We start from the raw sequence: 16,594 nt of genomic DNA on the forward strand, positions 1-16,594 counted from the left end.
TAATCTAAGAGGAGGTTGGTACAGAGAGGAAGGGGCTGTGTCAGACATAAAAGCATTTTTCAATAATTATGTTTGTTCCTCCAAACTTGCTTCACAATGTATGTCTGTAATATTGAAAGTTGAGGCAAGCTGATGTAATATAGTTGCTGGGGAATCTCAGAGGGTTAGACAGGAAACTGGGTCCTTTCATCAGGAGATGTTTTCTCAGAGGTTTTTGTGCGTCTTTTAGCGAAAGGTCACAACCTGTGTTTGAGGCGTGGGAAATTCTCAACACATGCTAGGCCCATTCAATGGCCCCACATCCTGACATTGTCCTGCAAGGGCGATCTCTTTGTCATGCAAGCAGCTGCTGGAGTATCTGGATGGAGAAAAGTGAAGAGGGAATCGTGTAGTCTTTCTGTACCAGGCTATTCTGTGGCAGGAGGTACTTGCCCTCTGCTCTGGCGAGCACACTTTGTAGTCTACTTCCAGATTGTCTCCATCTTCGCCCTCGACCTGTGCTCACCACCTACCTCTGTTGCTGACCTTATGATCGTCAGGTTTATGTTACACCTTTCAGATTTTTGAGTAGATGGCCTGGAAATTTCTAAAATATTTAAAATGGCCGGTGCAGCTTTTAAAACAAAAAGTCCTTTTTTTTCCCCACGTGCGACAAGTTGACCATAGTATTCAACATCCTGGTGGTTTTCAAGGAATTTCGATCAGCAAGGCAATGTCGGAACTCACGGTTATGATCCAGATCCTGTTTCCTCCCCTCCTGCCCCCTCCGGGCTTGCTCGGAGTTTGGACTTCGACAATGACAGTCCTATGGACAGGCCATTGTGCTGTCTCGTTTGCGTTTTACAATAATACAATTCATTGTATGCTGTGGCCAACCTCTGTCCGTATACTCCAAGAACTTTAATGAAATTGTTGCCGGGTGATGGGGGCAGATAGCTGTTGCTTCTCTTTGTGATAGAAGGTTAACTGGTAAAGGGAGAACTTAGTCCAACTTTTAAAATGGCAAAGCAGCCCACTTGACTAGCACCCAATTGACAAGCATTCACTCCCTCCACCACCGATGCACAGTAGCGGCAGTGTGTACCATCTACAAGATGCACTGCAGGAACTCACCAAGGCTCCTTAAACAGCACCTTCAAAACCCATGACTACTACCATCTGGAAGGACAAGGGTAGCAGACACATGGGAACGCCACTACCTGGAAGTTCCCCTCCGAGCCATTCATCATCCTGACTTGGAAATATATCACCGTTCCTTCAGTCGCTGGGTCAAAATCCTGGAACTCTCTCCCTAACAGCACTGTGGGTGTACCTACACCACATGGACTGCAGCGGTTCAAGGAGGCAGCTCACCACTGGCTTCTGAAGGGCATTGAGGGATGGGCAATAAATACAGGCCCAGCTAGTGACACCCACATCCCATGAATGAATAATAAAAAAAATGTGCCAATTGCATTTTACTGTGCGGAGGTAGGAAATTGGACCAAAGTGGAGAGATTACCCTCCAGCCATGGATTTCATCTCCGAGGGGGAAAATAGGAGGTGAGTGTCACTCTTTCATGTAGACCTAGTGGGCTGTTACAGAGCAAGAAAATGGGGAAGGTTCTTCCCTGCTTATTGGTGAAAGAACAGTTTAAATAATAAAGATTAAAATGAAGGGGGGAATGGGAGATGATTTCCCACTGCACTGTAAACCATCAAGCACCCAAAGACTTTTAAAAGTCTAGTAACAAAGCTAAGGGATGAAATTCATCTTCCCCCTAATGTCACAGTGATAAATGATGTTGTGAACCACATAGAACGAGAAGGTTTCAGGTTTGATCTGTGGTGTCTTGTTGAGTTGGCGAATCTCAGCTGGCGCAGTGCCAGGGATGCTAAAATTAGAAAGGAGGAACTTTAGCTTGTGGTCCTGCTTCTGATCATGATCCAGTGGCCGTTGTTTAAAAGCTGTGCAGCTGAGACAGGACTGAGTTGTGGCATCCCCCCCCCCCACCCCTGCCCCTTCCCTCCCCCTGGCAAATCCAGATACTCTGACAATCATTGGGGAGGTCCATACATTGAAGCAGGGCACTATAGTGAGATGATGGAACTGTAGCTCAGTGTGAGGAGTTTCACAAAGACTTCAAGCCGGAGAGCGGAAGGCGGCTTTGTAAATGTTTTCGCTGGGGCAGTGAATGAATGAACGAAGATTGTAAGAATCTGGTTTAGCCAGTTGGAGGACTCCAGCCCCTGAGTCAGAAGGCTGTGGGTTCAAGCCCCACGCCAGGATTTGAACATATGACCTAGTTGTCATTGCAGTGCTGAATTGTCAGAGTGCCATCTTTCAACTGGAATGTTAAGCTGAGGGCCTGACTGCCTAGCCTGGCCTGAGCCTGTGATGAGGTGCTATCTTCTTTCTGCTGAGAAGCACCGTCGATATCCAGAAACCATGCGGTGTCCTGGCCATTATTTAACCCTCAATCAACACCACAAAAATCAGATTACCACATTGCTGTTTATGGGAGTTTGCTGTGCACACGTTGGCTGCTGTGTTTCCTAGATTACAAAGGTGACTACGCTTCAGAAAGTATTTCATTGGCTGTGAAGTGCTTTGAGGCATCAGATAGTCATGAAAAGTGCTGCCTAAATGCAAGCCTTTCTCTTAGCGCTTCAAGCTGAAACAAGAGCTCCCTGTTCGAAAGTGCAAATATTGGTTGAAGTTGGCATTGACTTTATCTCCTGGTCCATGATTGCATAATCCTCTGACACTCTATCTAGATTCAAAAATCTGGTCGAGATACTAAAGGACTAACTGGCACTTTTGGAGCCATACCCCAGTATCTGCCACTATATTCAGGAGAAGGGAGGTGGAGTGGGGTGAATGGGGGACGGGGAGGAAGGAAATTGGTGGAGCAAAATGGTTTTAGCAGAGCAGGGTGTTCGAAACTCAGCTTGTTCTTGGAAACAGGCCAATGATTGTTTGAATAGCAGCGTCCAACTCATTTCTTATTGCCATGGAAATTAGATACAGAGATGCTACTTCATTATGTGGTATCCTGGGATGATCTATTTTATAAATGTCAGGGTTTAGACACATGATGTAGTTCCCTGTCTATGGCCGAAGGAACGGACAGCTTCTGACATAATGTTCAGTCCTGTGCCACAGAGCAGCGTGACATAATGTTATGCTTATGATTTATATTGAAATAATTATCTCACACACACAATCAAAGGCTTATTCCTATATGTGAGTTCTTGCCCACTGCAAACCAGACTGTTTTGTTGTGTAAGCAAAATCTGGTGAAGCAAATGCTGGTGTTGGGGCGGGGCTGGGGGGGGTGGGGGTGGATTTTTACATCATCTTTGTTATTGTGCTTTGACTGCACATGTCACGACCTCTGTCCTGATGTCCTTTCCCATTAACCTCAAAGTCGTACAACAGCCATTCTTTCAGACCACAACTTTAGATTCTAAAGAACAGTTGTCCAATTATAACCGACAACTGAACAATGAAGCAGATTACAATGGGGGGAATAGTCAACTCCAATAGAAATTGGGTGGGGTGAGCCAATTTACCAAATAGTTCTCACTTGGACTCTTAAGGAGCTTTGCAGGTAAAACCTATTTCATATCGGAAGAGTGTCCTGTTTGCTCAGTTGGATATGAAAGCCATGGATCTTGACTGCAACAGCTTTTGTGCTACAAGCTGAATAATAACTGTGGGCAATAATCAAAGTCTTCCAGTTTCCTATACAGATATTGTCCAGTATCAAGACTGAGGCTCCCTATTTGACACAGTGAGCTCCAGTCTTTGGCTCACATGCTGAATTCCCTATCTCGGGCTTGTCCACCATAGGAACGGAGGTAGAGGAAATGAACAACATTTTCCATAGCAACTAGCCTCAGCTCAGAATGTATCTAGGAGCAGGTCCTTTGTTCCTTTATACGAGGGGAGCCTTGACTAAGAAACAAATAAAAAGACAGATTTTGAAGAAGGTCCCAAAAATCCTCTCCTATAGAATGTGATTGTCTAAGAAAGAGCTTTTGTAATATTTCACCCAGTGATTTTTTTTGTGAAAATACATAGAATCAAAAATTGTAGAATGAGGCTATTCAGCCCTTTGTGCTTGTGCCAGCTCTCTGAAGGAGCTAGCCACTTGGCTCCAATTTCTTGCTCTTTCCCAAGAGTCCTGCATTTTTTTTCCTTTTCAATTACACATCAGTCCCATTTTGAAAGTTTTATCATTAAATCTGCTTCCACCAGCCTTTCAGGCAGTGCATTCCAGACCATCATAACTCACTGCATCATAAAGTTTTTTCTAATCCCACCCCCCACTCCCCCAGTACTTTCGCTTGATATCTTTAATCTGTACCCTCTAGTTTTAGACCTTTCTGCTACTGGAAACAGTTTCTCTTTATTTACTTTTACCAAAACGCCTCATAATTTAAGTTTGGAGGATGATGACAGAGACTGTATTTGAATGCAACACAGAACAATGCAGATATTAGCAGCAGAGATGTGAGAAGCAAGCTTGCACATTCTGCCTTGAAATTAAATTATTCCGCTGCTTCTTTCATCGAGAAATTTGCTGAGAATCAGCACCCTTTGCAAGGAGCCTGTACAACACTGCCCCCTTGTGTGCCATTGTAGGTTGACAGAGATCTAACTGAGTGCCTCAGTTTTACTGTTCAGAAGAGTTTCAGCCACTCCTGCTGTCGCTAGTATTCAAAGCTCAGCTTTTGAAACACTATTGCAGATTGCGGTGAGGTGAAGATTTTTTTTATTTTGTCCAGCAAATGTTTTATTGTGGAATTTACGAGTTCTGATGACAGACTGTGCTATAGCATATGACATCTCAGGAGCTGCAGTTTTATACTGAGCAGTTACGACTTTAAAGATTTGTCCATTGCATTAATAAGGTTGATCAGTCTAGAGCAGTTGTCTAAACTATGGTACGGGAGCCTTCCAATCTAGTTCAAAAGCCCAGCACCCAGTACTGCTTATTCCTGTAAGTCGTCCTTACTGACTTGTCCTGTTTAAATTTTATAGGCCTTGAGCTTTGCAAAGGGCTGTTCTTAATGCGACTGTTTCATTGGTGAATGAATCTTAAATTAGGGCACCTAGTTCTGTTCCTATCAACAACTTAAGATGTAAGGAAATTGAAAGGTCTATTTTAGGCAGCGGCACAAAACGCTGAGAAAAGATAGGTTGACCCAGTATCAGGTAGGACATTTTTCAGGAATATTTAACCCATTAAATTGGCCTCCATTGGTTCCATTTTACACCTGTAAAACAGGCTTATCAAGGTGCAATTCCTACCCCAAGATACAAGCACTTGCAATTACTAAACAGTGATTGTGCACAAACTAGCATCTTGGTCAAGTTGATTGTCTGAACAATGGAGAGCATCAAGATCATGGTTTTGTGTGAATCCCAGATAGCAAAATGTAATAATAGAAATTAAAGGAGTAGGGTCCCGGTGCTTTGTGTAAGGTCTCACTTCACTTAGACCTGAATATTCCAAATCAATACATAACTACTTCTGCTTCATATTTAAGAGCCTAAAATAACATTTTTCTTAAGGATGCATTCAATGAAACTGATCTGGTTTTAAAAAAAGGGAGATTTAATTTAAACTGAAATATATTTATATCTCTGTAGTTTAATCCCTTTCAGATGATGTTTAATGTCTTTAAGCCACATATAGGCAGAATGTGCTTAGTGATATCTGTAATCTAGAATTCAAAGTATCCCACCATTAAACTATTGTATAAATTTGAATCCCAAAACTCCTGAATGACGTTTTTATTAAACCTTCCTTTAACATTTGCAAGAATGAATTTTGTTTATGATAAAATGGATAATAACTAGAGGAAATTTGGTTGCAGTCATAAATTGTATTTGATATTGAAAACAAAATTGTATTCAGTATTCCAGCCAATGAGAAAGGAGGAGCTGAGCAGGTTTGGTGGTAATGGATGAACATTTAATACCTTTGTACGACAGTGCTCTGAATAACTTCAGTGAAAGTGTTAACCCACATAAAATAAATGGTTTAAGACCTGCATTAAAATAGCGTAAGCAGGAATGATGTAGGAATGCAATAGACCTTACGTGATAGTCCTTTCTAGGGTAATATAAATTGTATTAACACCTTCGATCTTCCTCTCCAGTGACGTTAAGTAGCTCGACCTGTTGGGCCTGCTCCGCCATTCAAACAGATCATGGCTGATCATCCACCTCTATGCCATTTGTCCCCACTATCCCCATATCCCTTGATGTCATTTGTATCCAGAAATCAATCGATTTCTGTCTTGAGCATGCTCAATGATTGAGCTTCCACAGTCCTCTGAGGTAAAGAATTCCAAAGATTCACCACCCTCTGAGTGAAGAAATTCCTCCTCATCTCTGTCTTAAATGGCCTGCCCCTTGTTCTGAGTCTAAATCCCCTGGTTCTAGACTCACCAGCCAGGGGAAACATCCCATCCACATCTACCCTTTCGCGCCCAGTAAGAATTTTGTAAGTTTCAATGAGATCACATCTCATCCTTCAAAACACTAGAGAATACATTAATCTCCAGAAGATCAATTTGAATTAAGTGTAGTGGTCAGACCTCCTTCCTAGAGATATTGAGTACCTTTTAAGATAATTGAGAATGGAGGTGGGACAACATATTTGTTTGTAGGAGGCTGAACTCACGGAGCTGATCCGGTGTTGGATCTCCTCGTTGATGGTGGCCTTTTAAGAGAGGCGGCTGCCAAGATACGGGAAGTGCTCAACATATTCCAGAGTCTGTCCTTCAGCATGGGAGGTGGAATATTTGACATGTAACCAAGCTTGGGAATGTGTCTATTTAAGCAATTTTTGTACAGGAAGCATCTGAGGAATCCATTTACAGCAATAGGCATATCAGCATCTAAACATTATGGCAAGCTCCAGACTGTTGATGGGCAATGTCACAGATCACCAACGCTTCCAAATTTTAGATGCTGTACAATGGCACCCCAAGATGTAATCTTTTTTTAAAAAGAAAAACCTTTTAAAAATTGGTTACAGATCCAAAAGGCATTTTGGTCCCATAACATATTGTGAGTTCAATCATGTGTGTGTTCAGTATATTCACACCTGCCCTTTTCTGAATGTTGTAAGAATTGTAGAGCTCTCAAGAAATTGTGCTTGCAGTGCACAAACTGACTGGCCCCAGCTGGAACAAAAAATAAACGGAGCACCACATGTGGGAATAGTTTTTTCCCCTCATAACCTGGGTGGTAACCTGGTGGAGATAATTGTGCACCCATTGTAGAATCAGCTTGATTTTCATTCCATTGAAATCCATGTTTGGCTGCGATAATTGGGATTAGGCTTTGGATTGGAGAACATTGGATTTTATAGGTAGCTGAAGAGTAACTTGATCCATCAAGTCATGTTGCTCTCAATGGTCGACAGTTACTTTGTACGTTCTACAAAAAAGATTCCAATAGCTATATTCCATGGTGCCAACTGTAGGTTTGCATAGTTTAGACATAAGAATGTAATTTAGGCTAACTAAGGGCTGGCACAGATATGAGGGGTCAAATTGTCGCCTTTTTGAGCTGCATTGTTCTATCTCTTCAGCATTTCAGTGTAGATCCTGAATGAGGTCAATTGAACAACAGCCAACTGCATATTTGCTGCCCAGTGAATGCAAATCTCCATTGCCTTCTGTTTTCTATTTTAATTGCATGTATAGAACTGTTAAATTTTATGGAAGAATTGGAGATTAAAACTGAAATGTGTACAGGACTATGAGCTGACAGCTGTATCATTGCTCAGATTCCACCTTAATAGATATGCCTACAACATTACACCGTGGGCCATAGCATAAATTGTCTTTTGTACATTTATATAGCGGTGTTCATGTTGAAACACCTTGGGCGATGACTTAGTGATGTGCACTGGCTGTTGTTATGAAGGCAAACGGATCAACCTTTCTGTGGAATCAACTTCTCATGGGTAAACAAACAAGTGAGTTGCCTGCTTTTGATGGTCTTTGATGAGAAAGACCACTGACTGGGACAAGTCCCTGCTCAGACGGTGGTGGCCTTGTTTTCAAACATTATTAGATCCAGATCCACCTCTTTCTGGATAGTGACCTGTATAATAGTGTCTGCAGAAAATTTGCAGTTTAGTTGCAAAGTTTTTTTTAAAAGTTCTCAGATTTGCTAACTGTTGAATTTGCCGCAACCTCACTTAAACTGGCTTTGAAGGAAACAACATTAAAGTGCATGAGGAGGCTCGATAACAAAAACGCTCCTGGAATTTTTGTTGGAAAGAATTACAGCTCAAACATCCAAACAATATAGATTCAGTTCCTTTTATATGAAAATAATCTTTTCTAATCCAAGCAGCAATCAAAGTAAGAACACATCTTCTATGTCTCAATGACAGTGATATTCATACTGCATTTAATCCTTCCTGACTGAACAAATGAGAGTTGTTTCCTTAACTCTTATTCTGAGCAGATCCACGAACTGCTGTATTTTGTTATGGGTTTTTTGCCAGTGTGAGTGGATTTCAAATCTGGTACTCTCCTCCTAACAAAAATATAAATCCTCTTATACTAATTGGGAAATTTCCATGCTAAATGTTCCTTTTGCACGTGGTATCAGCATTAAACGCACCCAAATCAGCTAGAGCATGAATCAATCATGGGCTAAGCCAGCACATCCATATGGCCTTTTTTAAGCAACGCAGAAGCTGCATTACAGAATTGTGGACAAAAACAGCAACTTGCAATGATGTAGCACCTTGAAATGTGGGAGAGCTCGAACAAGGCACTCCATAGAGGGGCAAGTGGATTCAGGAGGGGGAGCAATGAATTCTGAGTCAACAAAGGGAAGGTTAATCCAAAGCTGAGTCAAAGAGATGGATTTTTAGGATGGGATCTTAAATGAGGAGAGGGAGCTGGTTAGGTAGTGGGGTTTAAAGAAGAAATTCCAAAGACTCGGGCTTCAGTGGTCGTTGGCTCAACTGTCAGTGAGTGGGGTGAAAAGTGGGGGAGATGTACAAGAGGCTGGAGTTGGAAGGAGGAAGCGTTGGGAGAAAGGGATTTGGATGTCCCCGTTCTCGGTGAGGAGGGAGCTCGGCCTGTTAGCTCGGCGGGGCTGAAGCATTTGGAACCATCTTTCTCTCAGGGGAATACAGCAGGAGCCAGATCTGTGGCACCATGAATGGCTCAGCTGCACAGAGTGGGGGGAAAAGAGTGGGAGAGCAATAGTGATAGGGGATTGTCAATAGTGATAGGGGATTGTATCGTAAAGGGGAACAGATAGACATTTCTGCGGCCGCAGATGTGACACCAGGATGGTATGTTGCCTCCCTGGTTCCAGAGTCAAGGATGTCACTGAGCAGCTGCAGGACATTCTGAAATGGGAGGGTGAACAGCCAGAGGTTGTGGTCCACATCGGTACCAACCACATAGATAAAATGAGGGCTGAGGTCCTGAAAGCAGACTATAGGGAGCTAGGAAATAAATTAAAAAGCAGGACCTCAGAGGTAGTAATCTCAGGATTACTCCCAGTGCCACGTGCTAGCAAGATCAGGAATAGGAGGATAGACCAGATGAATGCCTGGCTGGAGAGATAGCATAGGAGGGAGGAATTTTGATTCCTGAGGCATTGGGACTGATTCTGGGGTAGATGGGACCTATACAAGTTGGACAGGGTGCACCCCAGCAGGACTGGGACCAGTATCCCTGCAGGGGTATTTACTATTACTGTGGGGAGATTGGCAAGGGGGGGATGGGGACCTGAGCGGGGAGACACCAGAAAGGGAAACAAAGATAGGAATGAAAGACAAAAAAGTAGAAAGCAAAAGTGGAAGGCAGAGGAAACAAGGGCGAGCAGCAAAAAGAGCCATAGTACAAAAAAATTGTATAAAAATGTTAAAAATACAAGTCTAAAGGCACTGTATCTGAATGCACAGAGCATTCGCAGTAAGATAGATGAATCAACAGAGCAAATAAATGTAAACGGGTACAATATGATTGCGATTACGGAGACATGGCTGCAGAGTGGCCAAGGCTGGGAGCTGAATATCCAAGGGTACTCAATATTTCGGACGAACAGGCAAAAAGGAAAAGGAGGTGATGTGGCGTTGTTAGTTGAGGATGAAATCAGTGCAATAGTGAGAGAGGATATTGGCTCAGAAAATCTAGATGTAGAATCAGTCTGGGTGCAGCTAAGGAGCAACAAAGGGAAGAAAACATTAGTGGGAGTTGTCTATAGGCCTCCAAGCCATAGTGATAAGATAGGGGATGGTATTAAAACAGGAAATTAGAGACGCACGTAACAAGGGCGCTTCAGTAATCTACATCTAGACTGGGCAAAACAAACTAGCAATAATACTGTGGTGAATGAATTCCTGGAGTGTGTATGCGATGGCTTTTTTTAGACTAGTATGTCAGGGAACCGACTAGGGAAATCTATCCTAGATTTGGTTTTGTGCAATGAGAAGGGTTTAATTAATAATCTTGTTGTGCGGGGTCCTTTATGGAACAGTGACATAACATGATAGAATTCTTCGTTAGGATGGAAAGTGAAGTAGACCAATCTGAAACTAGGATCCTAAATCTTAACAAAGGAAACTACAAAGGTATGAGGTATGAGTTGGCTAAGATAGATTGGGGAACTTCATTAAAAGGCATGACAGTGAATAGACAATGGCTAATATTTAAGAAACGAATGTATGCATTGCAACAGTTATACATTCCTTTCTGGCACAAAAACACAACAGGAAAAGTGGCCCAACCATGGCTAACAAAAGAAATTAAGGATAGTATTAGATCCAAAGAGGAGTCATATAAAGTTGCTAGAAGAAGTAGTAAGCCTGAGGATTGGGAGCAGTTTAGAATTCAGCAAAGGAGGACCAAGAGATTGATTAAGAGGAGAAAAATAGAGTATGAGAGTAAACTTGCAAGGAACATAAAAGCAGACTGTAAAAGCTTCTATAAGTATGTAAAAAGAAAAAGATTAGTCAAGACAAATGTAGGTCCCTTACAGTCTAAAATGGGAGAATTTATAATAGAAAACAAAGAAATGGCAGAGCAATTGAACAACTACTCTAGTTCTGTCTTCACAGAGGAATACACAAATAACTTCCCCGACATATTAGGGAACCAAGGATCGAGTGAGAAGGAGGAATTGAAGGGAATTAATATTACTAAAACAATAGTGCTGGAGAAATTAATGGAATAAAAAGTACCTGGATCTGCACCTAAAGTGCTGTAAGCTGCAGGGCTATGGGCCGGGTGCAGGAAGGTGGGATTAGAAAGGGCACCTGGGTGTCCTCGGGATGGCATGGACAAGATGGGCCAAATGACCTCCTTCTGTGCTGTAACTTTTCTATGGTTCTATGGTTTCTAAGGCTGGGGGAGGTTACAGAGATAAGAGGGGGAAAGGCATGGAGGATGTGAACTTACAATTGACGTGACGGGTGACCAGAAGCAAGTGCAGGTCAGTAAGGACAGGTATCATAGTCAAGTGGGAGTTGGTGCATATTAGGAATTTTGGATGACCTTCAGGCTAAGGAGGGCGGAGGATAGAAACAGCAGAGATAGCTTTATAAAGGAGACGGGTGGCATAGTGATAATGTCACTGTGCCAGTAATGTAGAGGCTCAGGCTAATGTTCTGGGGGTGTGGGTTCAAATCCCAACATGGCTGCTGGTGGAATTCAAATTCATTAATAAATCTGGAATACAAAACTAGCCTCAGTAATGGTGACCATGAAACTATCATTGATTGTTGAGAAGACCCATCTGGTTTAATAATGTCCTTTAGGGAAGGAAACGTGCCATCCTTACCTGGCCTGGCCTACATGCAATTCCAGACCCCATCGCAGAGGGTTGACTCTTAAATGCCCTCTGAAATGGCCTAGTAAGCCACTCAGCTCAAGGGCAACTAGGGTTGGGCAACAATGAAAGAATAAAGAAAGATTTAAGTTCAGTACAAGTTGAGTTCTGACTCCCCGCACTCAAATCACGCAGGACTCTATAAAGTATTGATTTGTATTTCATCATTTTTTAATGAATTTATCTTTTGAATTAATGACATTATTTCTAGTCTAATTATTTGTATAGTATAATTTGATCTTTGGAGCTAGCTCTACAAATTTATTTGTTACAATGCGGCCTGTACAGTGAACCATCAAAAAATCTTTTAAATCTAGGTGAATAGCTGAGTGCTGTAACACAGGAGAGAAGCTGCGATCAATCAGGTAGCATTGATTAGGTGAATACTTTGGTTTTAAAACCTTGTCAAGTTCAGTCCTTAAGAAAGAGAGACTTGCATTCATATAGTCTTTTTCACAGCATCAGCATGTTCCAAAGTGCTTTTTAACCAATGAAATACCTAGTGAGGCGTATTCGCTGTTGTAATGTAGGAAATGTGGCAGCCAATTTGCGCACAGCAAGATCCCACAGAGAGCACGATAATAACGGGGAAGTCATTTGTTTTACATGTTGTTTGAGGGAGAAATATTGGCCAGCACAGGGACTGCAGTGGTTCGAGAAGGCAGCTCACCACCACCTTCTCCAGGGAAATTAGCAATGGGCAATAAATGCTGGCCTAGCGATACCCACACCCCATGAACGAATATAAAAAAAATATTGAAGAGAATGCCACTATTCTGGATTTCTAAACAGAGTGCAGGCAGATGATAGCACACAGTACTAAGGCATGAGAGGGATATTTGGCACAAAACTGACTGCAGCAGCATCGTTAAAACAGAGACATAGTGTGGATTCATCCCAGAATTGCATTAATTGTGGTAGCGGGCGGGAAAAAGAATGTTTTACCCACCAGCTGCAATGGCAGCTTTTCACTCTGTATCGCCCCATCCTGTCTCATTAATCATGCATTCCCAGGAAGCACGCCCTTTCAATGGAGGGCAGGCACTCATTTGCCCGCCACGCCATCACCACGCCGCTTCTTCACACCGAGTGCCATATTTAAAGTGGAGCCACGGACACACCTCTCAGTGCTTCCAGCCCAGGACTGTTACACAGAAGACATGGCCCCAAAAGGCAAGAAGACTGTGACCACCCCCCCCCACCCCGATTCAGTGATGTGTCCCTGCAATGCCTTTTGGGTGCTGTGGAGGCTGTCATGATGTCCTCTACCCCCGCTCTGGCACAGGAGGTCCAGCAATCTCACCACTCCGGCTTGGTAGGTGATGGCAGTGGTGGTCAGTACCAATGCTGCACAGAAGAGGTTGGCCATCCAATGCAGAAAGAGGATGAATAATCTCATTCGTGCCGCCAGGGTAAGGCAGCCATCTCATAATTCTAAACTCACACTCACAAGCCCATCACACATTCGCTGGCACCTCACTCACTGCCAGCTCAAGCAACATCACCACTCACTCTCTCAAACAAACCCTCACATCTCCATCTGGCCTCATCTCCTCTGATGACTGCCTTCTCAGCCCTCACCACCTTGAGATCACTTGCACAGATCAACATGTGCCCCAACACACCCTCCTTCCCTAGTACAGCCCTTGTCCTGCAGCCTCTTCCCTTGCCTGAGACCACTCCTCCCTTTTCACCAAGCAAGCCCTAGTCCTGCAGCCATTGAAAAGCCACCCCTGCCTCATGGTTGGTCTGGTAGGTAGAGACCTGCTCGTGAGCCTTCCTAAAAGTGATATGGTACTGCCTGCAAAGCCTGGCACCGATGCCCGCGAGTGCTGCCTGAAGCAAGGTAGACAAACAAACCTCGAAGCCCCGAGTGAAGTGCAGCTTGCCTGGTGCACGTTGCTTATGTGCTGTTGTGAAACACATTGGTGTGCAATCACGCCAACGTGCTCAGATGATCCAGCATGGGGGTGGTGATTCCGGAGAGCTGGGCTTATAATGATGTACAGATGTATTACAATGAAGTTCCCGACGTCTGATGGCGGGAAATGCGGCCCGCCATTGATGGGCAGAGCGGACGGTAGCAAACTGGTTTCACGACACCATGAAACCAATTTTTGGCCTTCACGCTGCCAAACACACTCGACGCCAGTGGGTGCAGAAAATAACGCCCATAGGGTGGGACTTTCTGGCCCTGCCCACCGCCGGAAGTCAATGGACTTGGCTGGGCTGCCGAATCTCCCACAGTGGGTCCCGCCACAATGGAGCCAGAAAACCCCAGCCATAAGAAAGGCCAAGATAGAGGGTGCAAACTGCCCTGTACTGCACGGCATGTTGAACCAGTCTGACACTGGCCTCGGGTACTGCAGATGAAAGCTGACAACTTCAGTTTGTAAAATAAATAATGCAATATTGTAATTCATTGCAGTAGGCTTTCTGTTCCTCATCACTGCCTGAATAAATAAACTGTACTAATTCTGTGCAGGGATAATGTTATTGGAGGGACCCTCCTCATTTTAATGGAAGTTGCCTAATTAACTGTATTAAATTGAATAGTGTTTGCCAATAGGAGCATTATGCAATTAAGTGGAATTATCCTGGCACAAATAGAAAATATTTCAGCAGCAAGTAGCGGGAAGGCAGACCTTGCTGTGGCTTTTGCTTTCTTCTTGACGAGCTGTTCTGTTTCAACTGCCCCCTTGATCTCCAAGTAGGGATATGTTTCAATCCTGAATGCTTAATAATTTATTATCTGCAACAATCTCAAATGTCTCATTTTTGTATTCAGCAGGGTAAGAGATTGAGGGAGGTCAATCATGGAAATCAAACACTCTCTACTTTTAGCATCAATCATCATCATCATCAAGCATCTCCATGTCGGGTATGGCATGGTTTGGATGCAGAGCAATCTCCCTCTGCACTGCCCCATTAAAGAGTTTCAGGCATGAACATCACGCTTAGGTGCAGAGCAGAGCTCTCACTACACTGTCACATGAAGCACTTGAAGGTCAGCTGTAGCATGGGTTAGGTACAGAATAGTATTTCCATAGATTCATTTTGAATTCCCCTCCCTTGAAACACAGGCCATGTCCTTTGACTCCATTGTTTTGCACAAGCTAAAACTTGCACTCACCTTTCTGCATATTTGGATTTTGTTTTATGCCCATGGTGTCAATCTCTGTTACAATGCGGGAATACAGTTCTGTAGGGCATGGCTGCTGACTGAAATCTTGCCCAAATGGCCATTCTTCATGTGTGAGCTTGATGGTGATAAATGGTAGGTTATTACACCTCTGAAATGTGTGACTGCTGAGCTGTTTCCCCCCCCCTTACCCATATTCACATGCATGTATTTTGCATCAATGTCGATGGGTTAACAGCCAGGAGCCAGAACCTTGGCCAAAGTGCTTTCTCCTCACTGGTACAAGGCTGCTGAGCCCAATTGTAATATCTTGGCTGGGATACGTTAATTCAACACAGACTAACCTTTAGTGGTGTGATGACCAGGTGAGGAAGAGTGCAAGGATTTCCCCCTTTTTTCCCCACTCCTTAGTTGATCGTAACGGAGTTTTCTTTAAATTTAAAAGGATGAATGTGCCAATTCAGTGTGTGTACTTGACTGTTTACATGCTGATTACAAAGAACTCTGGCTTCCTTGAGTTTAAAACAGTAAGAGATTAGTTTTTATTGTGCTAAAAACCCACCATTTAGTGATATTAAAAAAGGTAAACACACGTCCTGGCTGTCGCCCACACACACGTGCATGAAAAATACAAGTTACAAAGTAAAAGAGGTTAACTTTTGGCCAAATTAATATTCAATGAGAAAAGGCAAATATATAAAAAGGTCACTGATTATGAGTCCTTTGCTGTCGTTCGTTGCTGAGGCAGCTCTTAAGCTGCAGTCCTTGGTTTTCCCCTACAAACGCTGCTGTGGAAGTTGAAGTTCTCTCTGGGATTTTTTTTGGCTCCTGCCCACAACCTGATATAAACAAAGCACAGGATCCAGCTCAGTTGAAAGAGAGAGAAAGGCAAGCAGCCTTTTTACTGCCTTCACAAGTTCGTTCTCAGATTGCTGCAAAGCAAGTAGGGTTTTGTAGTAAAAGACATTTCAAAATGGTGATGCTGATCACGTGACCTCTCTCTCTCCATGGTAATTGAGTATTCCACAGAAGGTATTTGATTAGCACATGCCTGGACAGACCTTAGCCATTGGGTTATGGCTGAATGATTAATTTTTAATGTCCAAGCTATCCCTTCTGAATGGCCCATTCTTCCATGTAATGAGCTAGGAAGAACATATCAACACCTCCAAGGTGGCCATGATCTCTGTAGACTCTCCTTCTCCAGCCTGATAGAAATGGAATGTAAACAGTTGTAGTGATGCAAATGCTAGCAGCCATTTTCAGTTTCGGTACATCTTTGAAGTAACCCTTGACATTAGCAGGTGTGAAATTCCACAGGAGGGCTGCCTGGACTTGTCTCATTTGTAATCCACAATTGGAAACTTCAAGAAACTTGACCAGCTTGCATTTGCAGACATGTCAGGTGACCTTTGGCAGCCACCTTAAGTCAGTTGCTGGGAGTTTCTGGTCCCGGCGAAAGTCAATGGAGATCTGGCTGGGCCGCCGAGCCTCTCACGGTGGGTCCCCCCTCCATGGCCAGGCCAGAAAATCCCAGCCAGTGTCTTTGTTTAACAGTTGAAACTGCCGTTTTAAAAAGTTCC

The 16,594-nt window shown here is 43.4% G+C and overlaps 1 protein-coding gene across 3 annotated transcripts in view; it reads left to right on the top strand.

Annotated features, from left to right (window-relative positions):
- Positions 1-16,594, top strand: part of LOC144669183 (endothelial cell-selective adhesion molecule-like) — a 146,854-nt gene that overhangs the window by 95,176 nt on the left and 35,084 nt on the right. The window lies entirely within an intron of this gene.

Source organism: Cetorhinus maximus, chromosome 2 (genome assembly GCF_964194155.1).
Source record: "Cetorhinus maximus chromosome 2, sCetMax3.hap1.1, whole genome shotgun sequence".
Taxonomy (NCBI): domain Eukaryota; kingdom Metazoa; phylum Chordata; class Chondrichthyes; order Lamniformes; family Cetorhinidae; genus Cetorhinus; species Cetorhinus maximus.